The sequence below is a fragment of the Pteropus alecto genome, unplaced genomic scaffold (assembly GCF_000325575.1).
Source record: "Pteropus alecto unplaced genomic scaffold, ASM32557v1 scaffold76, whole genome shotgun sequence".
NCBI classification, from domain to species: domain Eukaryota; kingdom Metazoa; phylum Chordata; class Mammalia; order Chiroptera; family Pteropodidae; genus Pteropus; species Pteropus alecto.
This window is the reverse complement of record NW_006443138.1, coordinates 3,957,133-3,970,816: the sequence shown is the minus strand read 5'-3', so window position 1 is coordinate 3,970,816 and position 13,684 is coordinate 3,957,133.

Sequence of the window (13,684 nt, the reverse complement as noted above, 5' to 3'; positions counted from 1 at the left end):
AAAACTAGTAAGTCTGAAGGGTGTTATAACCATTGAAAAAATAAAATTAGTAGTTAAAATAATCCCACAAAGAAAACATTGGCCCAAATGTTGTTACAGGTGAATTCTACCAAACTACCCAACAACAAATCATTCCAATATAATACAAATTCTTCTGGAGAACCGAAGAGAAAATACCGTAACTAATTGTATAGGATATGTATACTGTAATGCCAGAACCGGCTAAGGCAGAATGAAAAGGAAAAATTACAGGGTACTCCCATTCATAATGCAGTTGCCAAGATCTCACCCAAAAAACTGAGGAACCAATTCTGCCAAGCTGTGTTTATTTCAAAACATAAGAAAACTAGAAAACTTATACTTGTAAACTGCCAAAATAACACATTAAAAACTAAAAATGATACCATAATTTTATCAGCTGTAGAAATGTATTGAATACAATTCAACACCAATTCATAATAAAAACTGTTACTAAACAAAGAATAGATGGGAAAATCCTTACCTTGATAATCTCCAAAACCTATTACAACAGCCTTCTTAGAAGTGAAAAGAATGATTTTTCTTAAAATCAGGAACAAAACAAAGATTTCCGCTAACATTATGATGTTTAATCATGTTGTGGGAAACCTTTCCTATACAGAAAAATAAGAAAAAAAAAAGTGGTAACCATGGAAGAAAAAATTGATAAATTTGACTACATTAAAGTTAAGAATTATTGTTTACCAGAGACAAACTATAAAATTCACCATAAAGAAAGTGAAACAATAAGCACCAAATGGGAGGAAGATTGTCACATGTGTAAAAGAATGAAGATTAATATCCAAAATGCAGAAAGAATACCTATAACTAAATTGTTTTTAAAAGATGGTCAATAGAAAAATGGCCAAACATCATGGATAAGCCTTTTTCATAGAAGGAATACATAGTAATCACCCAGGAAACAAGGCTCTGCATTATTAGTAATGAGGGAACTTCAGCTTAAACCTGTGTTGACTTACATACTAGATTGGCAAAAAAAAAAAAAAAAAAAGTCAAATCACACAAAGTGTTGACAAAAAAACAGGATTTCCACATATTGCTAATGGAAGTATAAATCAGTACAACCATTTTGGAAAACGATTTTGACATTTTCTTTTGAAATGGAAAATGTTTGTAAGCTATGATCCAGCAATTTCATTCCTAGGGATACACCTTAGAGAAGTTCTTGCACATTGTGGTACATAAATAATGACCCCTCTCCCAAAATGTCCACATGTCTTAATTCCCAGGACCTGTGAATATGCTACCTTAGATGGCAAAAGGGACTTTGCAGATGTAGTTAATGTTAAGGACGTTGAGAGAGATTATCTGGATGAGCCCATCATAATCACATGAATCCTTAAGCACTGTCAACTTTTCCCAGAAGCTGTGATCAGAGAAATGGCCTCTGAGAAGAATTTGATGTCAGGTTGCTGGTTCTAAAAGAAGGATGTACGGGTACAAAAGAGAGGCTACTAGGAGCTGGAAAAGACCAGAAAACAAATTCTCCCTTAGAACCTCCAGAATGAAATACAGCCCTATCAACACCTTGATCTTAGCCCAGTGAAACTATATTGGACTTCTGAACTACAAAACTATAAGGTAATAAATTTGTTGTTATAAGCACTAAATTTATGGTAACTTTTTATGACAACAATGAAAAACTCATACACACATGTATACCAGGAAATATGTAAAAAAAAAAAAAAGTTTTATACAACATTGTATGTCATAACAAAAAACCGAAAACAATCCAAATGTCCATTTACAGAAAAATCAACTTTAAAAATTGTAGTATACTACACAAAGGAATAGTACACAGCAATAAAATGAATGAAATATGGTTATAAGCAAGATGAATTAATCAGAAAAATATTGAGTGAAAAATGAAAAGTCACAGAGGACAATGTACAGCATGATACATTTTTTATGAAGCACGAAATTAAGCAAAGCTAGACAATATGTTGTTTGTGGTTACTTAAACATGTAATACAATTATTTTTTAAATAAAATGAAAACAAATACAAAATTCAGACTTGGAGTTACCACTCAGATCAGGAAGGGGAAAAGGAGAGGGGAAGAGTGCAGATAAAATTCAAAGGTATTGCTCCAACTCTTAAATAGGGTGATGGGTAAATGGGTGTTCATTTTAATATTATACTCCAAAACTTACAAATGTATTACATTGTGTGTTTGTATTAACTATTACCTTATAAAGTACAATTTATTGATGTCTATATAGTGAAAGTTAGACTCCCAAATCCTCCTCCCCACCTGCTGTAGCCAGGTGATTTCTCCTACCTCCATCTCTACCGATGCAGGCAAGAGTACATTCTAGAGCAATTGCACCAGACAAACTCTAGATTCAGAAAGAGATTGGTTGACCTTTCTCCAGAAAAGCCACCTCACCATAAAGAAAAAATATACAAATTTTCCAGAGTGTTTATATCAATTATACTTCTATCAAAGTAAAAACAATCAAACATGTGGGGTCCTATAAGGGGGGGTAAAAAAAAAAAAAAAGGACAACCAAGTCCTACCAGAAAACTCATGAGGCAGCAAACCCCCTTCAGGCACCATCTACAGTTCAATGTTTCACTCTTACTAGTCCTGAACAGCCAAGGATGAGCAGGATCTTGAGGAAAACCTCCTCATAGAAGACAGGCCAACACAAATAGAAAAAAAGAACTCAAAGAAACACATGCAGAATGTAGGAGTAAAATATTTTTAAATTATGACTGATTTTCTTAGAGAAATTTTTTTCCTTAGAGAAATTAGAAGATATTGATTTTTAAAAAAAAGAGAGAAGTACAAGAAAAGAATGCTGTAAAAACAAACCAAGCAGAGAATAAAAGCCTTAGGAAATGAAATGAAATGGAATATATATATATATATATATATATATATATATATATACACACACACACACACATATTATATATATTATATATATATGAAAGGAAATATACATGTATATATATGAAAGGAAAGATGATTCAGTAAAATGGTTGTAAAGAAATGTTGGGGGGAAAAGAATTCCTAGAAAGGAGAACAAAAGATAAAATGATGAATGATAGAAGAAAAATAAATTAATTAAATCAATTCAAGAGTGCAACATCTGACTAATAGAAATTACAAAAAGAAAAAGAAGAAATAAAACAAGGGATAAGGGGATAAGAGCAAAAGAATAATGAGAAAATTTCTCAGAGTGGAAGGATACACAGCTCTAGATTGAAAAGACCCACCAAATGCCCAGCAAAATGAATGAGAAAAGACCTTCACTGGGGCATATTATCTTTCCCAAACTCTAGTGACAAAGAAATGCTCACGTCCAAAGAATCAGCATCTCTACTGCTATCTCAACAGCAACTCTGGAAAACAGGAGTAGATAGGGCAAATACAGCCTCCACGTTTGAAGGGGAAATGATTCTCACCTTGAATTGCAAACTCTGCCAAAATATTAATAAAGTGTGAGAGCAGAGTCATTTTGAAACATACCAAGTCTCAAAAGTTTAACCTTGCATGCGGCCTTTCATAGGAAACCAGAAAAGATCTGCTGTATCAAAATGAGGAGATAAATGAAGGGATCCAGTAACGAAGGAACCAGCACAGAAAAAAGGTGACAGGAATCCTCAAGATGATGACAAAGTAAAGATCCAGTGCAAAATATCTAGAGAGCAAGCAGTCCAAACCGGAACAGAGAATTTTAGAGGGGTGTGCATACGTGTGTGTGTGTGTGTGTGTGATCAACTCCAGCATGGATATTTCTAGGAATAAAACATAACTCATGTATTATCTGACATTTTTGAGAAAGTGGAAAATTGTTTTGAAAGTTATTTTACCAAGTGATTAGAAGGTGTAGAAAGGCTTAACTAGAGTCAAGGAAGAAAGTAAATAAATGAACAAGTGAAAACATGGGACAATGATTAACTCCAAGGAAAACCTGAGAAAGAACTGTAATAATATTACACTACTTGGCTCAATAGCAAACAATTATTTTCATTGTTATAATAATAAAGACCTTAAATGTGGACATAACCAAAAATCATGACAACTATGTTGAATGAATGAGGGGATGAAAAAAGAGAGTTAGAAGAGAGTTAAAATAGTAAGTCAGTAGATGTCTAAAATTAATAAATAGAATGGCAACATGTAATATTATTCCAAAACACAGATAAAATGTAAAAAAAAAAAAAAAAACCAGAAGGATTAAAAGGGACTGTGTCTGGGGAACAGAATGGAATGGGAAGAAGGGTCAAGGGCTCTTTTGTTATTGTTATTTTATTATTATTATGTCTTTTAGAGCACTGTTTTGCTTTTTAAATTTGTTCATGTATTTCTTTAAAAGATAGTTTAAGAATTTTATCATAGGAGAAGTCACAATGAAGTAATTGAGGTTCGGGGGTATTAAGGAACTTTCTTAAAATGATGACTGGGAAATAGGATGGCCAGGACTTACTGTGTCCCCTATTGGACTTGATTGACTCTATCAATGGCTTTCATTTTTCATGTCTCCCTATATCCATCCCTTTTGGTAGAGCCTGCCCACATAAGCTCTAGGTATGGTCATGTAACTTGCTTTTGCCAGAGGGACAGTAACTAATGACACATACAGAGGTTTGAAAAAGCACTTGTACATGACTCCTTTCTCTCTTAAACCCTTGTCACCACCATGAGAAGAACAGCCAATTGAAGGGATATCAGAGACTTCTGGAGGAGAACCAAGTTGTTCCAGCAGCCATGTTAGAACAGTCAGTCACCAGCCGACCCTCCAGCTGGCTATGGACAGGTCACGTAAGACGTGTGTTGCCATGGCATAGAAAAGATCTTCTCTTCGAATGTTAAGTTAAACAGTGAGAAGAAGGCAAACACTATTCAAACTCTTAATTAGTTTTTATGCAGAGAAATAAAATATTCATTTTCAATATTTGCAATCTTTTAAATTACAGCATACTAAATAAGTATTTGTTTAACCTTTTCTCATTTACCCATACATTTACCACAGACCGCAAGAGACTTTTCAGTGTTTTAACCAAAATTTTTAAGAGGCACAGACCAACTGGAACTTTTCCAATAGATTATTAAGATCGCTTTGAGTGGTTCAATAGTGCGTGGCAATTTTTGGAGTCTCACACTACCATGCAAAGTAAGGGCCACCTGTGTCTGTTTTAGAGATTGGTGCAGTGCCTTCACACAGTTCACGGGACCAGTGGTTACATGGCACACACAATGCCAAGGGAAAAGTGGGAGGTCTTCACCTCCATCGTTGACTGGAGGCACCTGCATTCATGCCTGCTCACGAAGATTGATGAGTAATCTATAGTTAAGAAAATGAAACCTCAGAGTACTGAAAAGTGTCTTAAGAAATATCTACCACTGAAGTACAGACTGAAGATAATAAAAATGTAAGCCCAAATGAGCCACAAGTAAAAGACAGAGATGCTACTTCTGATCAGAGCTCTGTGTGAGCCATGTTATGAGGTATAAGCAACGATGAAATCCACCAAAGAGTCAGCAGAAAGTGTGAAGTGATTAGGAGGAGTATGTGAAATATCAATTTATACCCACTGCTTTAATAATGTACTTGCTCTTAGTATATATTGTGCCTTGAGTTATTAGCAGCTGATAATATGAGACTATCACGGTGATTTTAACATTTAGTTACCAAGTGCTCAGAACATGAAAACAAACTTTAGAACTTTTTTCGATGTTTAGCATTACATAATACTCAATGCACTACTTTATGTGAAATATCAATTTATACCCACTGCTTTAATAATGTACTTGCTCTTAGTATATATTGTGCCTTGAGTTATTAGCAGCTGATAATATGAGACTATCACGGTGATTTTAACATTTAGTTACCAAGTGCTCAGAACATGAAAACAAACTTTAGAACTTTTTTCGATGTTTAGCATCACATAATACTCAATGCACTAGTCAGCTTTCAATAAACGTAATGATTCATGCTTAGTAAACTATAACAGACCACATACCAATTGTTTTTCCTGCCCTGATGAAAATATCAAAGGATTATGAAAAAAAAAGATGGTAGCAAATAAAAACGTATTTATAGAAAGTAAATGCCATTGGGAGATGCAGAGAAAACATGCTGAAAATGTGAAGAAAGGAGTTATATAGAACAAATATGCAGTGTGGAGGTATACTTTGTAGTTGCATTCAAGTGTAGGTGCGGCTATCCCATCTCAGCTTATGATATTTGCTAGATTCTTGTTCTAATAATGAAGAACTACTTTTTTATGAGCCAAAAAAATGGAAATAACTGATTTAATAAACATAACGTTTAATGGCAAACTCTGTGTTATCACCCAGGCCATGGCGGCTTTGACTAGAGAATTACAGAAAGAGCACTATACATAAAAGTCATCCCCTTCACTATTTATGCACAGACAAGCCTTCTCACTAGAAACTGAAGCCAGAAGTGCTACAGTATGCCATTGGTGTGGGTAATTTTATAAAAATAAGACACAGAAATACGGTCAATCTTTGTAATACTTTGTAATGAGATAGATAATAGCTATGAAAATATTTTATACTTTCATGGAAGGCTTATCAGTTTTAAAGATGAGTTTTATTTTCAAGTTCCAAATTTTCCAAAATTTTTTGTGATGACAAGTATATTAGTAGTATGCTACTAACAATTATCTTTGAAAAATAAACTCAATGCGTTCCTTTCAGGTAAAAGTGACATCTCAACAACATCTTTTAAAAGAAATTTCGGTTGGAGGGAATATTTTGAAAATGGGATTTAACTGTAACTGTTTCCATTTTTGTGTGATTTTTATTGCCAAAAAAGAAGTACGTGCCTTACCTTAAAGAATCTTCCATGTCTGAATGCTTAGAAAACTTAGGACCAGAATTTTAAATCTTTTTTTAGCCCTGTTCAATGAATTTTCACATCTGCTAAATATTTTTTAATATCTGAATAATTTGCAATAATATCTTAATGATATCTGGGAACATGAAGAACCACTAACCAAAATTTCACACTTTTGTGCATCAGTGGTTGAGATTAAAAAATGAGTATCAGGAGCCATAATTGAGCCCATGATGCACCTTTCCTCAAGGATGTCTTTGTGGAATGTAGTTTTTAGTACGTCGACCTCTTAAGCAAGCATTAAAATAAATCAGATTTAGATCCAGACCTTCAAAGACTGTTTTCACAAACTGTTAAAACCAGACTTTAAAAAATAATGATGTATTCAAATCACACTGCTTTCTCTAAAAATATTACTTAAAATCTTAATATTTTAGTACAGACAAAAATATTTCAGTACCACTAAAATAATATTTAAATTTCTTGTGTATTTGTATTTTAAATTTTTTAAAATCATCTCTTAAAATTTTCAGTCTATATATATATTTAGAATGTGCATACTATATTACCATGATGATGAATACTATAATTAAAAGTAAATGTATATAGTAGGTATACATGCTCAAGAATTTTTTATTTCTAAAGCCGCAGTATCAAAAACTCCCAATCTGAGAGCGTGAGCCTTAGAGTTAAATGGCCCTGTCTTTGCCCTGACACTTTCTAGATACATAATCATGGTGAACTTATTTAACCCCCCTGTGTTTCGGTTTACTCTTTTGTCGAATCAAGATAATAATGTTACCTACCACAAAGGTCATAAACCAAACATCTACAGGAAATAGGTAGGTTTAAAAAAAAGTCACGTGGCCTCCATAGTCTATATTTTATTTTCCCATTTTGGCAGGAACAGGAATACAGAAAACATTTGTCTAAGAAACAATCAAACAATAAGACAGCACACATATGAAGATAAATGAGAGCCCACAGGAAGTGATGAGGCTTGTAACTGGAAATGTCACTCTCACCTCAAGTACTCTGCCATTGCTCGGCACTATCTGATAACAACCCGGAACCACCAGGTTTTCCCTTTAGTCAAAAGAATATAGAAATTTGGATTTTCATATGTGATCTGATTTTTTTAGTTTTGGTGAAAATATGTTTTTTAGCTGTAGGCAAAGAAAACACACCTTCGGCCTACAGTCTGTGACTTCTATATGACCTGGAAGATCAAATGAGATCGTGAATTTTCACACTGAGTCTATCCTCTAGTGAATGCTGGTAATGGGCAGTAGTTGTTAGTCTATCAGCTTAAGCTCCTAGAAGGATTGTGAAGGAGAAAGAATGTTGGGAACATGGACATTGCCCAGAGGACAGATATGGGTGGAATGTTGGAAGAAAAGATGGGGCAAGGAAAGAAAGCGAAAGAGAAGAGAAGTGGAAGTAAATATCATCACCTGTTTTGCTTAGTGTTGATTCTCACTACCTTTTGTTCCAGATATTGGAACCTCTATGATGACTTAATTCAGGTGCCTGTCCTCAAGAGGAGCACCAAATCTGGTGAGGGAGACAATTACACAAGGCGAGCTAACTGCACAGACAAATGGTAATGGGAATCTACTTGTGGGAGGAAAGGAAATTGGAGATATACTTCATAAGGGAGAAGCCATGCCTAGATTTGAAAGATGACCACTCAGAAAAGGCAGGGAGGACATTTCAGGCAGAAAGTATGTACGTGCCATGCAAAAATATGGCAAGGAGTCTACAGTGGCTGGGGGTGGGGTGAGGAAGTGGAGGTGAAAGATGAGGTTGGACCGGGCAACTTATAGTCAGATTGTGAATGGCCTTTGTAGGCACCACATCCTAGAGTGGATGCAGCCAGATGAACAGATTTATGCTTTCAAAAGATCACCGGCTGCATTTGGTGGCTGGAAGGAAGGGAGGGAGCCTGGAAACAGGAAACTAGTTTGGCAACTGTTGCAGTGATCCTGATGAGCAGAGGGATTAGAACAGAGGTGGAAGCAGAAATGAAAGACTTTTCAGAGGCTGCTTTCTCCTTAGATGTACTGGACATAGAGAATGCAGAAATAACTGCTCAGACTCTTTCTAAAATTCTCCTTCTGATCCTCCTTCTTTTAGCTGTCTCTCTCTCTCCTCTCTCTTTCTCTGTCTCTCTCTGTCTCTGTCTCTCTGTCCCTGTCTCTGTCTCTTTCTCTCTGTCTCTCCATCTGTCTATCTCTCTCTCTGTCTCTATCTTCTTTTTTTTTACTGAAGATAAATGTCTTGAAAAAGAGAGGGAAAGCAAATGAAAAAGCATTGCATCATAAGGTGACCTTGGACAACCACTACTCCTTATCAAAGTAACTTGAAGTATATTTGAAAAAATTACAACTCATACAAGTCCCTTGCTAACTGCTCCATTCCCTCTTGTTTCTCTGAACTATCTTGTTTTATTCTCATCTATGTGAAATGTCACATATTCTTCAAAACCCAGATTACGTTTCATCTCTAAATGAAGACTTCTTTGACTGCCACCCTCTCTGCTATCTCCGTTTCCTACAGGAAAATTAATTCTTCTGCCAGCTGAGTTCTCATAATGTTTTGGTCACACTTCTGCATAACCCTAGGCAACATTCCAGTATTGCGTAATTTGCTGTGTGTCTGTTTTTCCAACTAACTGCGAGCATTCCTCAGTTAGGTTTCCTGTGCCTTACACAGTACTTGGCACCCCAGTAAGTCATCAATAAATGTGTGTTGAATGGATGAACCCTGTACAAAGGGATAGCGGGCAACAGGAGAAATAAAATTTTTTTTTAATGCTGTTACTTGGTCAGATAAAGTTTGTGATAGTACCTAGTGGGGAAAAGACTTGCCATTTGTAAAATTTTGCCTTGACTTACCATACACATTAGAATTCTGGGATTTGGTACTGGGGAAAAAAGTCAGAGGGAGATTCAAGGAGATCTTTAAGTTTTTTCCTTAAAATCTCTCTGCCTTTTCTCTGAGAAGCCTTGGGTGTAGAGAGAATCAGGAACCCCACTGGCCATGTGTGGGTAAAAGCCCCCTCCTATGTAATTAGATGTAAAAAAAAAAAAAGAAAAATTTCTTTTAGACAGGCACAGGATTTTGGCTGAAGTTCAGCCACATACCTATTCTAAGTTGAATTTGGGTATAGCCCTAATAATTACAGTTACTCTTTAGAAAAAGAGCCCAAGAGTTTTACCTGGAGATTTTTTCCAGATGTAAGCATGTATGTGAGAAGCGCAGTAATGAAGATGTAAACCGGATGAGGCCAGTTTGTGCTCCGTAATCTTCTCTCCAATCACTCGAAGGCTAGGAGATGTTCCCCAGCAATCATAAGGATGATGCAACGCAGCCAACTAACAAACACCAGATGCCCGACTAGCCTCACAATCTGTAGTGTTAAAGAGAAGGGGGGGGCGGGGTTGGACACCAAGTTTGAATGCCTTTGTACTTATCGATCTGTCAGGAATTGTATCAAACAGAAATAAACTTCTTTATTCCATGGTTTCTAGGATAGGTCCATCATATGCCCTGCAGCCCTGCTCTGGTTGTGGTTGGAGCCCTCAGCCATCCGTCCCCCTCCTTCAGTTTCCAACTGCAGAGTCTCAGTGACTTAGTGCCATTAATAAACCATCCATTTCCACCCCCAGGGCACTACATCTGTCTAGATGAGGAGAGATTAATTGGATCAGCTGTGCCAGAAGCGGACACGTTTTGATCAAACACATCTTTAGTATCCCACCTCTATTCTTCCTTTTTTATATATGAATCCAGAGTGTGGTTTATTTGCTTCCGTGGTAGATAGAAATTATTAGAAGTATTAATATTAGCTCTTAGACAACAAAATAAAACTCTCCATCACTGAAGTGTAAAACAAGAAAGGTGTACAATGCTTAATTAGCCCTCTCGGAAATAAGGCAATCACACTGCAGAAAATATTTTAGAAAAGCAAATAGCAATTAATTGCAAATAAGTAAGAAATGACATAAACACATTTCCCTCTAGTGTAAAACCCATCTTACTGAACCGAACACTATCCAAATAGCTGGGGTCTGCACTGGAGGCAGTTGGGAGTTGAGTAGGGAGCACAGCCCTGGAAGCCTTTGAACAAACTTGGATTTCAGTTTGAGCTTGACCGTGTAATAGCTGTGTAACTGCTCTGAGCTTTAGCACTACCATCTGTAAAGTGGGGATAAAACTATGTACCTACTTCACATTGGCGGTAATGGATCAAGTGCCTGACTTTCAGCGGTCACTTAATATACAACATCCTTGAGGTGAAAAGAAGTCCCCGGTGAGATCAAAGGCCTGGGGAACAAAGCTTCAGGCAACTGCACCTTAACTGTTACACTCCCCTGTTCTGTCTAATACATACAATCTCTCTGTAACGTGAGCCCTGACGGTTGGCATTTCTTTTAGTAAAGCAAGTGCCTGACTTGAGCTTTGACTGATGAAACATCAACTTCAAAGAGGTATCTGTTTCAAGGAAGGCTATCTGGAATAAACACATTGCCGGCAACATGACTAGATAAAGAGCCAGGATGGGTCCCACCCCACCATGAGGCTCCTGTTTTAGAGATTCTGCTTGGTTTAGATAACTGGCCATTGGGCCGCCTGGGGGATTTTTCCCTTTCTTTTTCTCTCTTCCCATGCTTTAAAATTCCACTCTTATGTTTTTAATTTGCCCATAAAGAGTGAGTCCATGAAACCCTAGACACTCAACTTCAGCCTCAGTAGAAGCAGAACCCCAGGCCCATGCTCTCTCTTGCTCTCTGTCTCTCCCTCCGCCCTCAGCAACCTCGCTGTGTGCTCTCCTAGCATGCCTTGTACGCTCCAGGACATGTAATAAACTTGTGTTGAGACCGGTCCCCAACAATTGGTGTAGTAGGCAGGATTGCATAATTGCCCTTGCAATTAGCTAAAGGGAATGCCTTTAACCTGCAACTCGCTTACTAACCGCCAAATTCTGATGGGTAACACCATCTGAAAAAGGAGCACAGCTTGCTGGCCGTCTGTAACATTGCTATGTGCTTTCCCATATTGCCTCTGTCGTGTGTTGCCTAGGGTATCCACTCCAAAAGGTCACGGCTGCCATAATAACCCAAGGATCTCTCCAGAGGGTCTAACAAGAGGATTAGACCACTAATTATAAAGGTCTCAAGTGACTATTAATGTGCATAAGGGTCCTCCACACCTCAAGGCCAAGGAGAACTAAGGAGGGTGGATAGGATTGCAAGGCTACTGTCACTACCCAAGGAGAGGTTCTGGGATAAAGGAATGAGGAAAAGATTCCCATAGGTGAGGAGGACAGGAGACCTCTGCCTGTCACCGCTGAGTGGGTAAGTCATGTCCACACTATGTGTCCTATCACAGAAGAGCGAAATAGCCTTGCAAGTGGAAACCAAGGGCACCACCAGAGGGAAAATACAAAAGAGGCCTATAGTCCCTGTGTCACTGCTTCGCTTGCTGCTATAGCTCTTGGCCCCCTCGACCCAAGTAGATAGCATGGGTCCAATCTTTGGCACAATGTTGCTAAAAAATTAATGAACAAATATAAATGTCCTGAACATGCCAGCACCTCCTAAGAACCCCAAGGAGGTACACCAGCTCCTCGATAAATGTAAAACTCCTAATAAACGGAAGCCTCCTGGGCGTGGCTCGGTGCCATGACATACAACGTGCCAAGGCTCTAATATCATGCTCCAGTAGCCTAAGGGCTTTTCCCACAGACCCTCTGCATTTTGAGCTAGTAGAGGCAGACCCCACTCCCGGAGAGGTAGATTAAGAAACCATGGAGAGGAAAGCGGCCACCTACGAAGAGGACTCACAGGGACGTCATCCACAAATTTTTTCCAGTAACAGCATGTAAGATTAAGGTAACAGGAGAAAATCAAGAAGTACAAACTGAGAGCAGAAATTATACCCTAACTGAAATTCAAACCTTTCTTAAAGATTTAATGAATCAGGAAGACTCTGAATTGTTACTCACAGCTGCCAAAATGTATCCACTGACCAGTATCTCTAAAGACCTTAGAATACATAACTTGCTTAAAGATTCATCTGGGCTGTATGCTTGTTTTCTCTGAGACAGCACAGAGTCTGAGCCCTCTCAGCTTTCCCCTGAACCGGGCAGACCTAGAAGCATGCCTCTCAAGATGTCCCAGCCACCAAGGAAAAAGCCAAGAGGACTATCAAGATCTCTGGTGAGGAAGAAGAAGGAGATGAGAAGTCCTCTAGAGTGACCAACATTTATACTAAGGCCCTTCCTGTCCTCACTTGGATATTTACTGCCTGGCGCTGTGCCCACCCTTCTATCACAGTGATCAGTGCTAGGTAACCTTAACTTGTTCTGTCGGCCACTTTGGATTCAACTGTTATTTATTTACAAACTAGTGAGTTATATATTGTTGTACCTGATGACTAAAATTTTAGAACAGAAGCTATAAGGTTCTCTGTTCACATCTGTCTGTGTGTTTATGTATGTCCATGGATGTACGTTACGTATATGTGACTTTTTTCTCTCTACTTCTAGACGGTATTGCCAAAATTAATTTGTAAAGGAGCTCTATTTAATTGGCTTAAAAATAAGTGTTTATGAATTAAGTATTCCTAAAACTCAGAAATACAGAAACTAACTCACACATTTTTCAAGTTCACATGATCTGGGATAATCTTTGTTAAATAAATAATAAGTTTGGTTTAATTAAAATAGATATGTCTTCAGAGTTATTAGCATTAAATATAATGCAGATATACAACTTTTATTGTACAGGGGTTTACTAGTCAAATAAATTCATTATATCAATC